Source organism: Pelodiscus sinensis, chromosome 17 (assembly GCF_049634645.1).
Source record: "Pelodiscus sinensis isolate JC-2024 chromosome 17, ASM4963464v1, whole genome shotgun sequence".
NCBI lineage: Eukaryota > Metazoa > Chordata > Testudines > Trionychidae > Pelodiscus > Pelodiscus sinensis.
This window is the reverse complement of record NC_134727.1, coordinates 15,284,809-15,303,108: the sequence shown is the minus strand read 5'-3', so window position 1 is coordinate 15,303,108 and position 18,300 is coordinate 15,284,809. Positions and strand designations below refer to the sequence as shown.

At 49.2% G+C, this 18,300-nt stretch overlaps 1 long non-coding RNA gene across 1 annotated transcript; it reads right to left on the bottom strand.

The window, feature by feature from the left end:
- Positions 1-489: 489 nt before the first annotated feature.
- Positions 490-15,957, bottom strand: LOC142818663 (uncharacterized). The gene is made up of 3 exons (XR_012896245.1): positions 15,737-15,957; positions 15,522-15,594; positions 490-1,323 (listed from the first exon to the last, which is right to left on the bottom strand). It is a non-coding gene; the product is annotated as an uncharacterized LOC142818663 (long non-coding RNA).
- Positions 15,958-18,300: the final 2,343 nt, after the last annotated feature.

Sequence of the window (18,300 nt, the reverse complement as noted above, 5' to 3'; positions counted from 1 at the left end):
TCAAACTAGGCAAACCTCATTCTACGCGGACTAACGCCTAGTTTGAATTAAGTAGTTCGAATTAAGGGCTGTGTAGCCACTTAATTCGAACTAGTGGAGGCTACCCCTTCCCAGCTTGCCCTGGTGGTCACTCTGGGCACCACCAGGGAAACTCTTCTGCCCTCCTCCCGGCCCCGGAGCCCTTAAAGGGGCACAGTCTGGCTACAGTTCCCATGCCAGGTGCAAGCCTGCCAGCACCCAGCCAGCAGACCCTGCACCTGGCACAGCTCGAGCCAGCCACCCGCTGCCACCCAGCCCTCCGCCTCTTCCCGGGACCAGGCTGGCGGCTCCCACCTGGTCTAGTGGTCCAAACCCCTCATCATTTTAGTTGCCCTCCCCTCTCCCACCCTCTCTCTTTCCCTCTCCCACCTCCTTTTCCCAGTCTCCCCGAGTTTTGTTGAATAAAGAGAGTTTCTATTTTTGAACACACGTGTCCTTTATTTTGTACATCAGGAAGGGGGGTTAGGGAGGGGTAAGTGGAAGGAGGTGAGGGAGGAATGGGGTACGAGCCCCCGATGGGGAGGACTCTGCAGGATCCTCGGAGTGGAAGCTCTCCTGAAGCCACTTGATTGACCCCCCCCCCTCTGGATGGCAGCCTGCGGCAAGTGCAGCCGGGTTGATGGCCGAGTGCTGTGATGTGCCGAGTGTGGGCACTCAGGGCACTCCAAGACAGGACTTCTTTGCAAGTGGGGCACTCCTGAGAACTGTCTGTCCGGGGTGGAGGTCGGGTCCCTTTAAGCACAGCCCTCGGCTAGCCTGAGACAGCAGCTCCACGCTCTCAGTCCTAATCTGATGCCCTGCCGGCACTGCTTCTGGCCATCCTTAACCTCGGTTCAGGGTCCACTCAGTGTGGACATGCTAGTTAGAATTAGCAAAACGCTAATTCGAACTAGTTTTTAAGTCTAGATGCTCTAATTCGAATTAGCTTAGTTCGAATTAACTAATTCGAACTAAGTTAGTTCAAATTAGTGCTGTAGTGTAAACATATCCAGAGGGAGTTGGAGATGGCAGCAGGGGACGGGACAGGAGGAGGCAGCATGCTCTACGCAAGGGTCTGGAGATGGGCACAGATGGCATGGCCCTGGGCAAACTGATCCTGCCAGCTCTCCCACCAGAGCAGCTGGTATTCTTCAACCCTGTGGTCAAGGGTGCGGCGCAGGGCCCGCAGTGCCCCCAGGTTCTGCTGCTGGTAGTCGTCCATTGGACAGGTGGGCCTATGGAGCCCTTGGGTGCAGGAGGATGTCCCGAATGGTGTGGCGCGCCCTCCACTCGCAGCTGGTCCAACTGTGGCGAATAAGGACAAATGGTCAGTCATCCCTGACACAGTGCCTGAAGCCCAGCCCCCCTCTGCAAGGTGAAGACGACAGAGGCCATGTTCAGGATGTCTGGGGGCCCTGCGTGATCCATGGCCAGCAAGGCCCAGGCATGCAGTCCCTGCTCTCTCCCCACTCTCCTGCATAAGGGGACAGTGCTGGCACTCACATGATGTCCCCGGCCTTGGACGTCACCTGGGATAGGTCTCCAGGGATTGCTCAGGGGTACTGGCTCAGCTGGGTGGTGACGCTGGCCTCCTCTGGCTCCTGGACCTCCTCCTCATCCTCCATGCCATCATCAGAGCCCCAGGGAAGACGACATCGGCTGGCTCCACCCCAGATTCAACGATCACCTGGGGGGAACGGACCATCCCGCCCCCAGGATGAGGTCCAGGGCTTCGAAGTAGTGTCGGTGTCTGCCCCTGGTCTGGAGCTGCCCCCTCTGGCCCTGGCATAGGCCTGCTGCAATTCTTTAATCTTAATCCGCACCTGTTCCTGGATGCGGATGTGGCCTCTGGCAGCCATGCTGGCAGCCATACGGCCATAGACGGCCATGTTCCTGCATCTAGTGCGGACATTGAGGAGGTTGGTGGCATCCCCCCAAACCTCGATAAAGTCCATCACCTCTGCACTAGACCAGGAAGGCGCCCGTCTCTTCCAGCCCCTGGCAGGCTCTTGGAAGCTGGAGGACTGTTCCTGGGGAGTGGTGGAGGGCTGGCTGATACCGGCTGACTGGCTCATTTTGGTGTCACTGGGTCAGGGGCAGCAGCAGAGTGGCTCAGGGCTGGCAGGCCTGGTGCTAGCTAAAAGGCTCTGGGAAGACTCTAGACCTTTAAGAGCTCCGGAGGGTGGGGAGGAGAATACTTTCCTGATGTGTGCCAGAGTGGCCAGCAGGGCACCCTGGAAAGGGCTGGAGGAGTAACGGTAGTTCGAATTAGGATCTTTAATTCGAACTACCTATTCCGTGCTGCGTGTAGCTGCGGGCGCGGAGTTCGGACTAAGGGGGATTTAAAAATGGTGGTGCCCGGGAACATGCAAATGAAGCCTGGGATATTTAAATCCCGGGCTTCATTTGCAACTCCACTTGCCCTCATTACCCTACCTACCTCGAACTAACGAGCTAGTGTAGACTTACCCTAAAAGGGTGTCATAAGGAGGAGGGAGAAAACTTGTTCATCTTGGCCTCTGAGGATAGAACAAGAAGCAATGGGCTTAAACTGCAGCAAGGGGGGTTTAGGATGGACATTAGGAAAAAGTTCCTAACTGTAAGGGTAGTTAAACACAGGAATAAATTGCCCAGGGAGGTTGTGGAATCCCCATCTCTGGAGATATTTAAGAGTAGGTTAGTTAAATGTCTATCAGGGATGGTCTAGACAGTATTTGGTCCTGCCATAGGGGCAGGGGACTGGACTCGATGACCTTTCGAGGTCCCTTCCAGTCCTAGTGTTCTATGATTCTATCTGTGGGGCACTTGTCTGGCTGTTTGCAGGGTGGATAGGGCTTAAAACCCCTACTCCTAAGCTACTAAAGAGCCCACTGGAACTCTAACAGGTCTTTTATCCTGCTTTCCTAATGCAGGAGCCAGGTCCATCCATGGGGCAGCCTATCTGCTCCCAGAGTTGGTGAGACTTGGACCCACCACCCTGCACTCCCCAGGGGAATGCCCTATTTCTTAGTCCACTCATGAACCCAGCTCACCCCTTATCCTGCCTTCCTAATGCAGGAGCCAGCTCCACCCCTGGAGCAACAGGTGAAGGCTGTCCAGCTGGGGGCACTCAAGCCCTCACTCCTCCAGTAAGAGCCCTATCCCCCTAGTTCACTCATGAACCCATCACACCTCCCTACCTTGAGAAGGTCCCTTATCCTGTTTGGTCTGTTTGGTCACTCCCAGGGTGTGTGTGGAGGGAGGGCGGGGGGGCTGGTGAGACTGGAGTTGACCTGAGGGGCAGGAATTGAACCCACCCACCCTGTGCTCCCCACGTAAATGCCAAACCCCTAGGCCACTTGAATCACAGCCTGAATTGGTTGTGAGGGGTGGGATCAAGCCCACCACCCTGTGCGCCAGAGGCTGATGCCCTGTCCCTAAGTTCACTGGAGATCCCACCCCACCTCCAGCCTGTCCCTTATCCTGTTTTCCTAATGCGGGAGCCAGCTCCATGACCGGGGCAGCCTGTGTTGGCTGTCCCACTATTCCCAGGGTAGGCAGGGGGAAAGCACTCGAGCCCCCAAACCTGTGCTCCCCAGGCAAATGTCCTATCCCCATGGCCACTCCAGAACCCACCCCACCTACCCTACCTTCAGAGCTTCCCCTCCCACACTCCAAACCCCTTCACCCAAGACCAGAGCCTGCACCCCAATTCCCTACCTCAGCCTTGTGAAAGTGAATGGGATTCAGGGAGGAAGGGGGATGGAGTGAGCAGGGTGAGGCCACAGAGAAGGAAGGGGAAGGAAGCTGGGCAAGCAGGGCTGGCCTTACCATGAGGCGAACTGAGGCGGCTGCCTCAGGTGCCAGGCTGTGGTGGAACGCCACTAGGACCCAGAGTGTAGAAAATTGTGTCTGCTGCTGGTGCATATGTATTCTCTTTGCAGCACCACGAGAGGAGTAGAACAGGAAGAAGGCAGTAGAACAGGAAGCATATTTCCACAAGAAGCACTGATTTCTTACATGAAATCGTCAGTGTTCTTGCGGAAAGTCAAGCGGCCAGTGTAGACAGCTGGCAAGTTTTTCCGCAAAAGCACCTGCTTTTGCAGAAAAACTTGCCAGTCTAGACACAGCCAGTGTGTGAGAGTGACAGAGATTTGCATTGCTGAGTTCCCTCCATCCCCTTCTCTCTGTGTGGAGACAGGGTACCCGAGTAGTGAGAGGAGGGACACCGTGACATCAGCGCCTTCCTTCCCCTTTCTCCCTCCCTGTACCAGTGAAGCAGCTCCAAAGCAGAGGGTAGGAGCAACATGACCGGGGGGGGGGGGGGGGGGGGAGGAGGAGGGGGGGCAACTGAAGTGCCAGCACTTGATAGCTTCCCAGCCAAACCAGTCAGGATCACCTGTCAGAGGCTGTGAGATCTACTGGTAGATCCCAATCTACTGATTGGTGACCACTGTCTTACCCTCTTCTTAGCTGCAGGTTTGTGACCTAAAGCATGAAGGTTTATATCCACTTTATCATCTGATCACTGCAGATGTTTTCTTTATCCATATAAACATCTAATTATTTCAGAGTCCTACAGAGCTCTTGGCCTGATTTGTTGTAGGACAGTGAATAGCTCCAGCTAATTATATATTGTGTTAAAAAAGTGTACCTTTTTCAATTTAAAATTTGGTGCCTTTCAGTGTTATATTATATATTTCAGATGGAGATTGTTTGTTTTTTAAAAAGAAAGCACAGTCTTTAGCTTTATCACGTAGAACAGATGTTACTACAGAGACTAAAATCCTCAGGCAAAAGTAATAGTAATTAGGTTATCAAATATTCAAGTTATGAGAAAGCTTTCTCCTGAATTCTTTCTATTTAACTACTTAAGCTACGGAACCTGATCTTGTGTTAATACTGGACTCTCATCTATCATTTTCTCTCCTGGTAGTGAAGAACACTCAGAACTGGAGTTTGTTGGCAATATCATGATGAAATTCTTGACAAAAATGCCTTTTTTGTTTAACTGAGATGTTTTACAAAAAGTGTGACTTTAAATAAAATTGGTTTTAGAAGGATGCTTATTATCATTTTTCGTAATGTTGAAATACCCCATTTCAATATTTCTGAGTTAAAATAGTTTCATTCTTTTGTTTTGAAATGACTTTTCAAATTAATTGTTTCTATTAAAAACATGTTTAAAATTGTATAGAAGGTCAAAATCAAAACTAAATGTTTCCGTTTTATTGAAATAAAACATATTGGCTGATCTTAATTTTTTTTAATTTAATTTCCTGAGATATTTCAAATTTATTTTGTTTGAAAAAAAGAAAAAAAGAAAAAATTGCAGAATTACCCATTAAATGAAAATCAGGTTCTGATGCAGCTCTACTCATAATCTGATAGGATGGGGTACATCATATTTGCTTTTACAAATATTAGAGAAAAGAGAAATAAAGTACATGAAAACTGTATTGTAGTTTTCTAAACAAAGGCATGTCAGACATCAGACTACAGAACAGGATGCATTGTTCAACTGCCAGGTTTTTAAATCTTTGATAAAGCAAAAGCAGTATTATTTTGGCAACATTTCAGTGACAAACTTTCATTTATAGCAGTCACAAATTTTACAGGAGATTAGAATGTTCCTGTTCATTTTAATCCTAAAATAATTAATTTAGGACAAAAAGAAAATTGCAGGGAGAAGTTATCATGTTAGGAATTTAGGTACATTGTTCTCAGTGCAAATAGTAAGTGACTTTCTATTTAGCAAGTCAATAGTGTGTAAGTCCAATACTATAGGTTGCAACTCCCAAAACCATGACTCTCTGGTCTGGCAACATCCATGGTCCAGCAGGATTATGGACGTTCCCACACCAGAGACCCTGGGGCTGGCATCCAGCAGCCCAGATGAGACTGGCACTCCAGTCAGGCTCAAGGCATGTGGGCTGGCCAGGGTGATGGGCTAGGGCCAGCATAAGGGGTTTGAGTAGACCCATGAAACCTCAGCAGATAAAGCCTTGTGAATGGATGAGATTTCACAGAAACAGGATATACATTGGAAAAAAGAGGGGGACAAGGACAGACCTCCTAGGCATGCATACTCAGGACCAGATTATGAAAGGGGCTTTAGGGGCCACATCCCAGGGCCTTGCAATACAGCCAGCCACTAAACCCCCTGTGTGCTGCATTCCTGGCCAGCTCGGTGTGGCAGGGAGGAAGAGGGGTGAACAGCTCTGCATGCTACCATTTCCCCTCCCACCCTGGGCTATATCACTATGGGTGTGTCTAGACTACAGAGTTTTGTTGACAAAAGTGGACTTTTGTCGACAAAACTATACCTGCGTCCACACTACCGCTGAGTTCTGTCGACATAACGTCGACAGAACTCAGCAGTTTTGTTGACGCTGGTAAACCTCATTTTACGAGGCATAACGCCTTCTGTCGACAGAGTTTCTGTTGACAGAAGGTGTTATTGCATGTAAACTGTCCTTTGCATCTACACTACCATGTCGACAAAGCAGCTTGCTTTGTCGACAGAACTGAATGTAGTGTAGACGCTCTTTGTCGACAGAAGTTTTGTCGACAGTATCTGTCGACAAAACTTCTGTCGACAAAAGCCTGTACTCTAGACGTACCCTACGAGTGCAGAGAAGTTCTCTGTTCTTGCACTTGCCTGCAGGCTTTTCCCTTGCCGTTCCCATTGCTTGGGAATTGCAGCCAATGGGAAGCAGTGGGGGGCAATGTAGAACCATCTGTTCACCCCTGAAAATGGGAGCTGTGCCCGGTAAGCACTTTAATCCCCTGCCCCTTCTGGAAGCCTCCCTCCCAAATCCTGCATTCTCACCCTCAACAGTTCCCTCCCGCATACTGAACCCCTCATTTTTGCCCCAACCTGGAGGTTGGGGGACCCCACAAACTCTACTAGCCCCAGGCTCTTAGAAGAATTAATCCAGCCCTGAGCAGAAGGCAGAACAAAACCCTCTGAAAGAACAGTCAGAGACAGAGGATCAAGGAAACAACAGTCCCACAATAGCCCAGAAGTAAAGAAGATAACCTCCCCTGCCTTTGTTTCCTTTTATTGTTTTTATGCGAAATAAACTCAAGCTAAGACTGGAGAAATTTTCAATGCTTTGATATGTTTCCTCACAATATTTTTGAATCCATAGCTTTTGGGAAGGTTTTTGGTGTATGGATCTGTTCAGTTTAATGCTCCCCTAAAAGGCAACCACTACAAGAAAATCAGACCCAGCAGTTGATGAAAATAACTGCACTGTTAAACCATACCTTATGTTCTACTCTTTAGCAGCAATAACCCATGGCATACAATCAGCTGGCCATTTTGCCATGTCACAATAAAGAACCAAGGGAATTTTATATCCATTTATATTATTGGGATTTTTAAATCCTTGCTACAGGGTCCCATCCCAGAGCAAACTCCATGTGCACAGAAATGACTCATCAGATAGTAACCCCTTGTGGCTAGGTGCAGGGATGCTCTGCCTTCCCCTGGGTCATCACCTCTCTCTGGATCTCCTATGGTCTAGCCCTCTTAAGAGTTGGATTCTTTTTTGAAGTATCAGAACCCGACTGTAATTGGTCAAGCCATAAGCTAGCTTCCTCCAGCTGGTCTGTTCAAAGTCCTTTCACCCAGCTGCTTCTTTGGGTCACCAGCTAAGACCTTCTTGAATCCCATTCTTCATTCTCAAAGCAGCAGGTCGTAGAGCTTCTCCCTTTGTCCCCCAATAGAACTCCAACATGATAGACAAACTAAACACTACTATACCATCTTTCAGCCTTCGTGGCCTTCAGAATCAACCAGGAGTCCTGTGGCACCTTAGAGGCTAACAGATTTATTAGGGTATAAGCTTTCATAGGTAAACCCACTTCATCAGATGAATTGGAATGGAAATTACAGAAGCAGAAGAATATATAAGAAAGAAATCTCTCTGTTGGGTTCCTCTTCGGCTTTCTGCTACTCTTGGGGAACCCTGACCCCAAAGCTGCTTCTCTAGAGCTAGCTCCCTCACTCCTGTACCTCACCCAGTTCCACTTCTCTCCTCCACGCTAAGCCCCTAAATGGCGGGCTTCCTCTTTTTTAAGCTCTAAACACAAAGCAAGCTTAATTAAACAGGATTGACTAGCCCTGGGCCTCTGGGCCCTGTTACGCCCCCATAACTTGCCTGGATATAGCAGAGTGGCTGCGTATGGTGGCAAAGGGTTCTTGGACTTTTCAGCAAACACAGGTAACCCACTTTGGAGGCCAAAAGAGCTCTGATCATTAACATAATGGACATTCATATAGTTTCATGCCAGAAAAAAACCACTATAATCATCTAGTCTGCATCATAAAGGCTATATGTCTACACTAGCCACCCTAGTTCGAACTAGGGTGGCTAATGTAGTCATTCGAACTTGCAAATGAAGCCCTGGATTAAAATATCCTGCCGCCCAGGCACCGCCATTTTTAAATGCCTGGTAGTTCAGACTCCCTGCCCGCGGCTACACGCGGCACAGGCTAGGGTAGTTCGAACTAAAGCCCCTAATTTGGACTACCGTTATTCCTCATTGCAGGACTAGTTCGAACTAGGATGGCTAGTGTAGACATACCCTAAGGGATTTCACCAAGTGATTCCTGCATCAAACGCATAATTTATCCAATCTTTACTTAAAAAAATTAAATAATGGAGAATCCGTCACACTACAAGGTAAGTTATTCAAATGATTAATTACCTTCGCTGTTAAAAATTTGCATTTCGTTTCTAATTTGAATGTGTCTAAATTTAGCTTCCAGCCATTGCTAAATTATAGAGCTTTCTACTACCAGAATCCCTGTCCATTTGTAGGTGCTCACAAATGGTGATCAAGTTACATTTTAACCTTCTCTTGTATAAATTCAATAGTCTGAGCTGCTTGAGTCTTTCCCTGAAAGGCAAGTTGAATTGTCCAGGGTGAAATATACTTTAGACCCCTTTTATTCCTATGAGTGCACCCCTCAGACAACAGACCTGGCTTACTGCACCTCAAAGTAGGTGACAGGAGAGGGTGTGGGGTGGAGGTACAAGAGGGAGTTTGGGGGCAGGAGGGAGTTAGCGGTTTAACACAGAAAAGGTGAAAGGGTCAAATAGCTGGCTGGGGAGGGAGGCAAAGAAGTGGGGAGTAAAGTAAAGTGCAGCTTCTGCAAAATAAAATTGTATCTCCCATCTCACATCTTCCCTCTGCTCCAGCCTTGCTCCCCTCAGTCCCATGATCCCCCCATCACCCCATGCCTCTCAGTGCAACCTCTACCCCCTCCTATCCTGCCCCTCAGCCTGATCCCCTGCATCACCTCATACCCCTCAGTGCAACCCCTTCCTCCTGCCATCCTGCCGCCACATCCTCCTTCACCTCTCTGCTGCTCCCACATCCCTGTGCCCCCAGCGCACCCACCGGCAGGGCAGCATCGCTGGGGTGAGGAGAGGCATGGGGGGAGCAGAGTCTCTTCCCTGCCTTTGCCTGCAGGCTGTGGCCCCAGGGCTGGAGCAGGCAGAGCCCGGGGCTGCTCAGGGCTGGCTCCCACCCAGCTGGTAGAATTGCCAGATGGTTTCAATAAAAATACCAGAGACACTTGACATGACATCACAATAGACATTACATCTTATTTAGAAAATACCGGACATCTATATTTTCTCACTTATATTTTCTCCATTTGTTTCCCAAACAGAAAGCTCAAATATTGGACTGGCAAAACCGGACACCTGGCAACCCTACCGGCTGGGCACAGAGGGACACTGGGGAATCAGTTCCATGACCCTGCGCACAGACTGAGGGGAGCAGCCCAGGCCCCCATGCATGACGTGTGCTGGCTGCCCAGTCCCGGCACTGTGGAGCAGGCCCAGCCCCCTCCCTGAAAGCAGAAAGCCTGTAGTGTGGGAGGGGGTGTTAACCCCTTAGCTCCCAGGAGCTGCATGCCCACAAGCCTCTCCAGCCCACCCCGTGCCAGCAGGAAGCCAGAGCTAGTGCTCCAGCCTGCAGCTGCGTGACTGAGGCTGAACCTGCAGCATGAGCTCCTAGCTGTGCAGGCTGATGGGGTGGGGCTGAGCTCTACAGTGTGCTATGGGAAATCAGCTCGCATGTCGCTTGTGGCACATGTGCTGGGTGTTGCCGACCTCTGCTCTAGAGCCAGGGCATGCGGCTTTAAGCAGACCTCAAGTATGAACTCCAGGGGTTCAAAACTTTAGGGGTGCTACTGCCTCCCCCCCAGCTCCTCTAAATGATGCCTTTGGCTACAATGCTCCTCTTTCCCATCATGTTTGATGTGACAAGCCCCACTGCATTTGGTACCTGTACACACTTTCACTCCGGGGACCAAGCGAGTTGATGTTCTAAACAAAGCATTATTTATTCATTCCCCAAAAGATACTCTCAACATTATGGCAAAGGGCAATAATAAAAAGGCCTATATTTGGCTTGTACCTTAATCTTTCCTTGCCAACTTTTGTAAATTCCCCTCAGTCTAGCTAACACGGATCTCTGCCTGGAAGAAACACTGCCTTGGTCTCAGCAAGACTCTTATCTCTGTCATTCCTTGCCAGCTTTCTAGCATTCCTTGACAGTCCTTGGGCAGCCACTTGTCACCCACTCAACTCCCAACGTTTTCTAGGCACCGGGGCCTCTAATGTTCTAGTGTTCCCTTGGATCTCTCTCTTTTCAGCTCTGGCAAAACAATTCTGTCACCAGAGCGCAGGGCGGGGTGGAGGGTGTCAAGGAGTTGCTTCTTCACAGTAGATATGGCTATTGTGTTGTTGTGTTTGCTGAGATGTTCCTTATCTAGCCTATTGCTTTACCTTCCCTGTTTGCTCTGACAACCCTGTTTGACCTCACTCATAGCAATTCCCCATTTTATACAAACACACAAACCAGATTTGTTAAAAAAAAAAACAGATATTTTCCAATTCATCACAAACAGGATTTCCAGATAATTCCTGTGGTTCTTTGAACCCTTTCCAATTTGTTACATCCTTTTTTTAAAGTGTGGATTCTGAACAGAATATTCCATTTGTAAGCGGGTGAATGGCCCCGCCATTGTGGGGAACTTTCCTGGCTTCTACACTACCCGGGTGAAATGGACCAGCAAAAGGATCTGAGTCCCCGCTCCCTCTTCCTTTACCCAAAGGCCTCCCTGACCTGAGGGCTCCCCTTCCACTCTCTTGAGTAGCAGAGTCCTCGAAATCCCAACAAGGCTAGGCCCAGGTTTTCTGGGGCTGAATCCCTGACCTTGTAGTCACTTGGGGCAGGGGCTAGGGTGTCCCCACACTGGATGCTTTCCTGGCCCACTGATTATTACATATAGTTCAAAGCAAATACAATTTATTAAACAACAACTGATTAAAAAGAAAAGAATAAGGAAAAAATGAGAAAGGTTAAAAGAGAACACACAGCCCCACTTTGTGGCACAGGGACATCACAAACAGCCGTCTGCGGAGTGTAAGGACAATTCACAGTCTGTTTCTCATAAGTCCCAAGGCTCTCTCTCAGGCCCTGGCTGTGCTGCCGGGGGGGAGGGAGAGGGCTGCAGGTAGGACACACTTGTTCTGGCAGTGACTACATGACTTCAGGCTCTAGGTGGCAGGACCCTTCTCCCAGTTAGAGTTACAATCCCTCTCCAAGTCTGGCCTGCAAGGCCTCTTGGCTGGTGGTGGCTCCCTGCCCAGAGCCGCTTCCCGCCTTTTGCTGGTCTCAACAACCAGGGCCGTCCTTAGAATTTATGGTGCCCTACACAAGATTATTAAACTGGTGCCCCTATGACTGACTTGCTCTTCCACCCCTACTTCCTCCTCTTTCCAGAAAACCCAACAGCCAATCCCTTCCCTCAGACTGTGCTGCAGGCAGTGCATTCAGCTCTCTAGGACCCAGCCCTGCTGTTACATGTTCTACTGCTTCCTGTCATAGGCATGTGCACCCAAAGAATTTTTTTAAATGTACTCTTTGACAACCCCCCCCATTAGCCACACCTCTGACCTCCGTTAGCCATGCCTCTGGAGGTAACACTCTCGGGGCAAGATGGACACAAGACCAAAAGTAAAAGGTGTCATGTGACAGCCCCCCCCCAAGGACTTTTTCCACCATCCTGCTTCCAATAGGGATTAGATTGGCCCCCACCAAACCCTCCTTATGCAACTATCCTGCAATTGCATTAACCCAATGTGTATGACATTAACCTCGGGGGGCAGAGATGCTGGGGGAAGTGTTCCATCTCAGGCTGTGTCTACATTGGCCAATCTTGCACCAAAGCAACCGCTTTTGCGCCAAAACTTGCTGCCTGTCTACACTGGCCGCGAGTTCTTGCACAAGAACTCTGGTGTTCCCACTTAGGAATAATCCCTCTTGCGCAACTATTCTTGCGCAAGAGGCCAGTGTAGACAGGCAACATGAATTTCTTACGCAAGAAAGCCCTATTGTTAAAATGGCCATCGGAGCTTTCTTGCGCAAGAGAGCGTCTACACTGGCATGGATGCTCTTGGGCAAAAGCACATGCCAGTGTAGACGCACTCTTCTGGAAGAGGTTTTGCACAAAATCATGGCAGTGTAGATGTTAAGAGTTTCCTCCCATGAGCAAAATGAATTTTGTGTTGTGCACCAGTACTCAGTTCATGTGGCTTGTTTGGATGTGCCACTGTGGCACCCAAGTTATTAATAAATATCTTATAAACCTCTACCCTTTCCCTCTGCTGCCATGTCTCCTCCCCTTGCTCCATCAGCTCCCCTGGTGCCTGCTGCCCCCAAGCCTCCCCCCCTCTGCTGTCCTGACTCCTACCCTTCTCACTGCCCTCAGCCTTCCTGAGACCTGCCCCTCCTCCACCAGCCCTTCTCTCCCCCCTGTGCCCACTGCTCCAGTAGCCCCACTCTGATCATGTGAGCTACCCCTCCTCATTCCCTCTTCTAACACCTCCCTCTACAAACCTGCCCTGCCTCTCTCCTCCGGTACTGGTCTCTCCCTGCAGGTGTCTGCCCTTCTGCTTCACCCCCAGAATCCCCTGGCACCTGCACCTTCCCTTACCCCTGAACCTTCCTGGTGCCTCCCCCTTCCCTTACTGCCCCTTTGCCCTCTTTTTCCCTGATGCCCACCCCCTCACCACTCTCTGCCCCATTCCTCTGCTGCCCTTCTGTGCCCTCACACATGACTTGCTCCATCCCCACCTTTCTCATGCCCCCCTTCTTTCAAGCCTTCTCCCAGCACCTCCCCCTCCCCCTCCAGCTCCCAATGCCCTTCCCCTCTCCTCTCCTCTCTCAGCATCACCCTCTCCTCCCTTCCCCTCCTGCCCTTTCCTTCATTGTCTCCACTTGCTCCTTCCCCCGCATTAGTCTCTCCTGCACCCCTGCCCCTTGGTGCCTTGCTCTTTCTTCTCCTGACCTGCCCCCCTCCCATCAGCACAAGCCCCTTCCTCTCCCACCCCTCCCCCTCGCCTCACCTCGCCTCGCCTCACCTACCTTCTGCCTTCCCATTTGCAGGGCTGGAGTCTTCTGCGATCAGGCCCCAGAAGTCCCCGCAGCCCAGGCTCCAGACCACATGCTGGAGCTGGAGCTGGAGCTGGAGCTGGAGCTGGAGCTGGAGCTGGAGCTGGAGCTGGAGCTGGAGCCGGAGCCGGAGCTGGGCCGCTCGGTGCTCACAGCCCCAGCCCATCACAACATGGCCAGTCCCACCCTAGTGAGGCTCTGCTCCCCCGCGCCTCACTCGGCACGTCTCCTGCCGAGGCGTGGCTTGGCCATTTTTAAAAACGGCGCCACAATGCCAAGCCATGCGTGACCCTGCCCCCTTCGGCTCACCACGCGTGACCCCGCCCCTGGCGCAGTCCTGCATCCTCCCAACGCTGCTGCCTGGGCTGTCAGCTTCCCTTCTCCAGCTGGGGTCAGCTTGCCGGCCTCCTCGCCGGAGTCCCTCAGTCCGGTGGGGTCTTCTGGCAGGGCCATAAGTGCCGGCAGCGCCCATACTGGCTCCGGTGCAGAGCGCACATGTATGCTTCCCCTCCGTGCTGGGCCAGCAGAATGGTGCCCCAGAAAGTGTGGTGCCCTACGCAACTGCGTAATCCGCATATGCCTAAGGATGGCCCTGCCAGCAGCTGTTCACCACACCCAGCTGCAGACTATGTTGCTTTGCCAGCCTCCAGCTCCTTGTGTTGCTTCTCTGACCCCTTTTGCTCTCTGGTCACTGCAGGTCTGCCTCTCAGCACAGCTTGCATTCCTTGGGCTGTGTGTGTCTGGTTCTGTCACTGCAGGTCTACCTCTCAGCACAGCTTGGATCCCTTGCTGCTAGTCTTAGCTCTCTCTCCTTTTCTCTCTGAGGCTATGACTACACTTGAGGGTCTTGCGCAAGAACACGTCCACACAGCCTTGTGCTTTTGCACAAGAGCATCCATGGCCATATGGACACTCTCTTGCACAAGAAAGCTCTGATGGCCATTTTAGCCATAGGGCTTTCTTGTGCAAGAAACCCCTGCCATGTGTCCACACGGTCCTTTTGCACAACAGCTCTTGTGCAAGAGGGCTTACACTTGTTAGAAAAGAGCGTAGCTCTTGTGCAAGAAGCCCTCTCTTCCCACACTTTACTGTAAACCTTCTTGAGCAAGAGCGGGCAGGCAGTGTGGAAGCTTTGCAGAAGAACAGCCATTTTTGCACAAGAACCCGCCAGTGTAGATATAGCCTGAGAGGCCCAGAAAATCCCAGCTCACATGAAGGACGGAATTTAGCCTCCTAATTTCCTCATTGGCCTGTCTGACCTGTCAACCAGGCTGACCTGGAGAGTTGGCCTCTTCCCATTGTTCCTGGGGACTGTCAGTCTCAGGGCCCTGTTTTCTCATGGACCCTCCCTCTTTTGATACTGGGAGCTAGCCAACCAAAAACCCCCACTGAGTTTTAGTAAGGGGCTAACAGTCTCCTTACACATTGATAATTCCAGCCCCCAGAGGATTTGATATTCTCCTGCTTGTGCTTCCAAAGATTGTGTTTGGCCTTTTAGCTATTGCACTGGAGTTTATATTCACCTGGTTCCATCCTGATTTCTGAAATTACCGTTTCACTGCCACATGTAGCAGTTATTTTGGACTAGTGGAATTTAAAAATGGCGACTGGATGGGAACATGCAAATAAAGCCCAGGATATTTAAATCCCGGGCTTCATTTGCAACTTCGAAGGCCTACATTAGCCTCCCTAGTTTGAACTAGGGGGCTAGTGTAGACATACCCTTAGTAATCCATTCCAGTGCTTTACCACCTTCCTAACGAAGTAGTTTTTCCTAATATCCAACCTAGACCTCCCCTACTGCATGACATGAAGTATCTACTACACAAATCCATGAGGTCAATTCAATTGCATTTGTCAATCAAACTTGTAATTTCATCCAAAAATTATATTGAGTGTGTTTGATGATCTATTTTCCATAATACCATGGTGATGGGTATTAATTATGCTACCATCCTTTAATTCTTCATAGATTTCAGCTTGAACTTTTAGGTCTTGATGGACAGTTACATGCCAGGAACCTTAATTTTGGCATTTCCTACCTTTTGAGAGCTTCACTTGACGTTCTTTTAACATAGTTTCTTTGTATATAAATCACGAATACGTGAAGAATCACTGTAATTGAGATAAGCAGTTTAGTATATTTCATAAAAGGACAAGACACTAATTTGACTAAAATGGTGCATGCAGGGACAATGGCTAAAATAAAAATCACAAAGCTAATCATCCTTAAGTCCTCAAGGAGTGGAGGGCTTACCTTTTCCTTTGAAGCATCCTGCATTGGCGACAATAGGCGACAAGATTCCAAACAAATGAGCTTGGCCACTACTCTATTCTACAGTGACAATTTTATATGCTCATACTCAACAAACTAGGACCAGTTAGTTTTTAATAACTTCATTTCAGAAAACTTTGTAGCTGTTCTGTTATCGTTTGTTTAAAGTGCTGTTCCCTCAAATGACAGGAAGCTTTATAGTCCTCCTTTATGTACCCAGCCTCATTACATCTGTAATGATCCCAGTAATTAGCTTTCAGTTAAATTCCCTGGAAATATGTGGCTGTACTGAAACTTGCTCCTGGCAATTTTCCACCCGAATACTGCAAAACTAAACATTATTAACTGCTGGACATTTGTACATTAGTTTGCTAGTTCACCCTCACCCCCAAGTCCTTTGGGATTGCTGTGTTTATAAAATTGCCTACACAAATCTGAAGAAGTTATAGCCACAGTGAAAAGAACTCATTGTAAAATGGGATGGAGAGATGAAGAGGGGAGACAAAAGAGGGAGAACTGAACTGGACTCTTGTTATCCAACATATCAGTCACTAATTACTAAGAATTCATAGCAGGCCACTCCCTGGGTACTGCACTCACAATCAGTCAGCTCCCTCTGTTGCAACCATCAGTGCTTAACTAGGCTATATAAAGCTGTATGACTGCAAGATGAGCTCACTGCATGTACTAGTAAACTACATTTTAAGTCCCACTACTGGGGTTGTAATTAATGAGTTGTGAAAGACCAGGAAATAAATTCTCAGTTTATCGCAGGGGTAAGGGAAGATCAGACTTATGCTCCAAACTATGTGTCTCAGGAAACTACCAAGAAGACCCCATGTATTACACATGCCTTCTTTCTGTCTTGCGTAATTTCAAGGTCTGACTTTTTAATTTTATTTTCCTTTCAATAAATCCATATTTCAAGCAACAAATACAATGAGGCAATGATTTGCCTATTCATTTCAGAGTGTAATTTATATTATGTTTTTAATTCAAGACACAAGGCATTGTGACTTATACAAAACAGAGCTATTTATACAGTAACAATGATAGCTGAGCTTTCAAATATGGGTAGAAAGTAGGGATAGTCAGGATGTAATATCCCATTTAACCAGTTAACCAATTAAGAGGCATCTGGCAGGGGGTGGGAGCACTCCAGACTGTCTGGAGCAGCCTCTGGCCCTGTGGGGCTGCCAGGTCTGCTGTCTCCTTGCCCTATGGGGCTGAAGACTCTGCCAGATCCATGGGGCTGATGATCCAGGCCCTGCAGGACTGCTGACTGCTGGCCTGCCCCACAGAGAGCCTGGCAGGGCTGGAGCAGCTCTCCACACATAGCAAGCCACAGGTGGGAGACTGCTCCCAGGCACTGATTAACTGGTTACCAAAAGCATCATCCAGTAAGAGTGATGCTTACAGGGCAACCAGGAGGGTGTCACGGTATAGATGACTACACGATTAGTTGACAAGCCTGGCCTTATTGGTTAATCTTGTCGACTACACACATTCCCTCCACCACTGCTTCTGTATCAGAGGTGGCAAGGTGCGGAGGAAGTGGGAGCCCATGATATGGGGAGCCATGAGCACCGGATACACCTGCCCCTCTCTATCTCATGCTGCTATCTCTCATAGGGTATGTCTACACTACCCTCCTAGTTCAAACTAGGAGGGTAGTGTAGACATACCACACTTGCAAATGAACCCCGGGATTTGAATTTCCCGGGCTTCATTTGCATAAGCCGGGCGCCGCCATTTTTAAATCCCGGCTCGTTCGAACCCCGTGCCGCACGGCTACACGCGGCACAGTCTAGGTAGTTCGGACTAGGCTTCCTAGTCCAAACTACCATTACTCCTCATTCCACGAGGAGTAACGGTAGTTCGGACTAGGAACCCTAGTCCGAACTACCTAGTCCGCGCTGCGTGTAGCCGCGCGGCATGGGGTTCGAACGAGCTGGGATTTAAAAATGGCAGCGCCCAGCTTATGCAAATGAAGCACAGGAAGTTCAAATCCCGGGGTTCATTTGCAAGTGCGGTATGTCTACATTACCCTCCTAGTTCGAACTAGGAGGGTAGTGTAGACATACCCATAGAGAGGCAGCAGCGTGTAGGTGAGGGAGGCAGGTGGGAACCAATAGGCACTGAGAGCCAGCTTTTAAGCTGATTCTCCATGTGTGCCAGCTCCGTGGATCCACCTGCTCCCTCACCCTCCACGCTACATGAAGAAAAACTTCCTTTTGTTTGTTTTAAACCTATCTATTAATTTCATATGGTGGCCCCTAGTTCTTCTGTTATAGGAACAAGTAAATAACTTTTCCTTATTTACTTTTTCCACGCCAGTCATGATTTTATAGACCTCTATCATATTCCCCCTTAGTATCCTCTTTTCTAAGCTGAAAAGTCCCAGTCTTTTTAATCTCTCTTCATAAGGGACCTGTTCCAAACCCCTAATTGTTTTTGTTGCCCTTTTCTGAACTTTTTCCATGGTTCAATGAGCAGGAGTACATTTCTGCAGACAGTCTAATCTCTGAGGTCACATTTTCAGTATT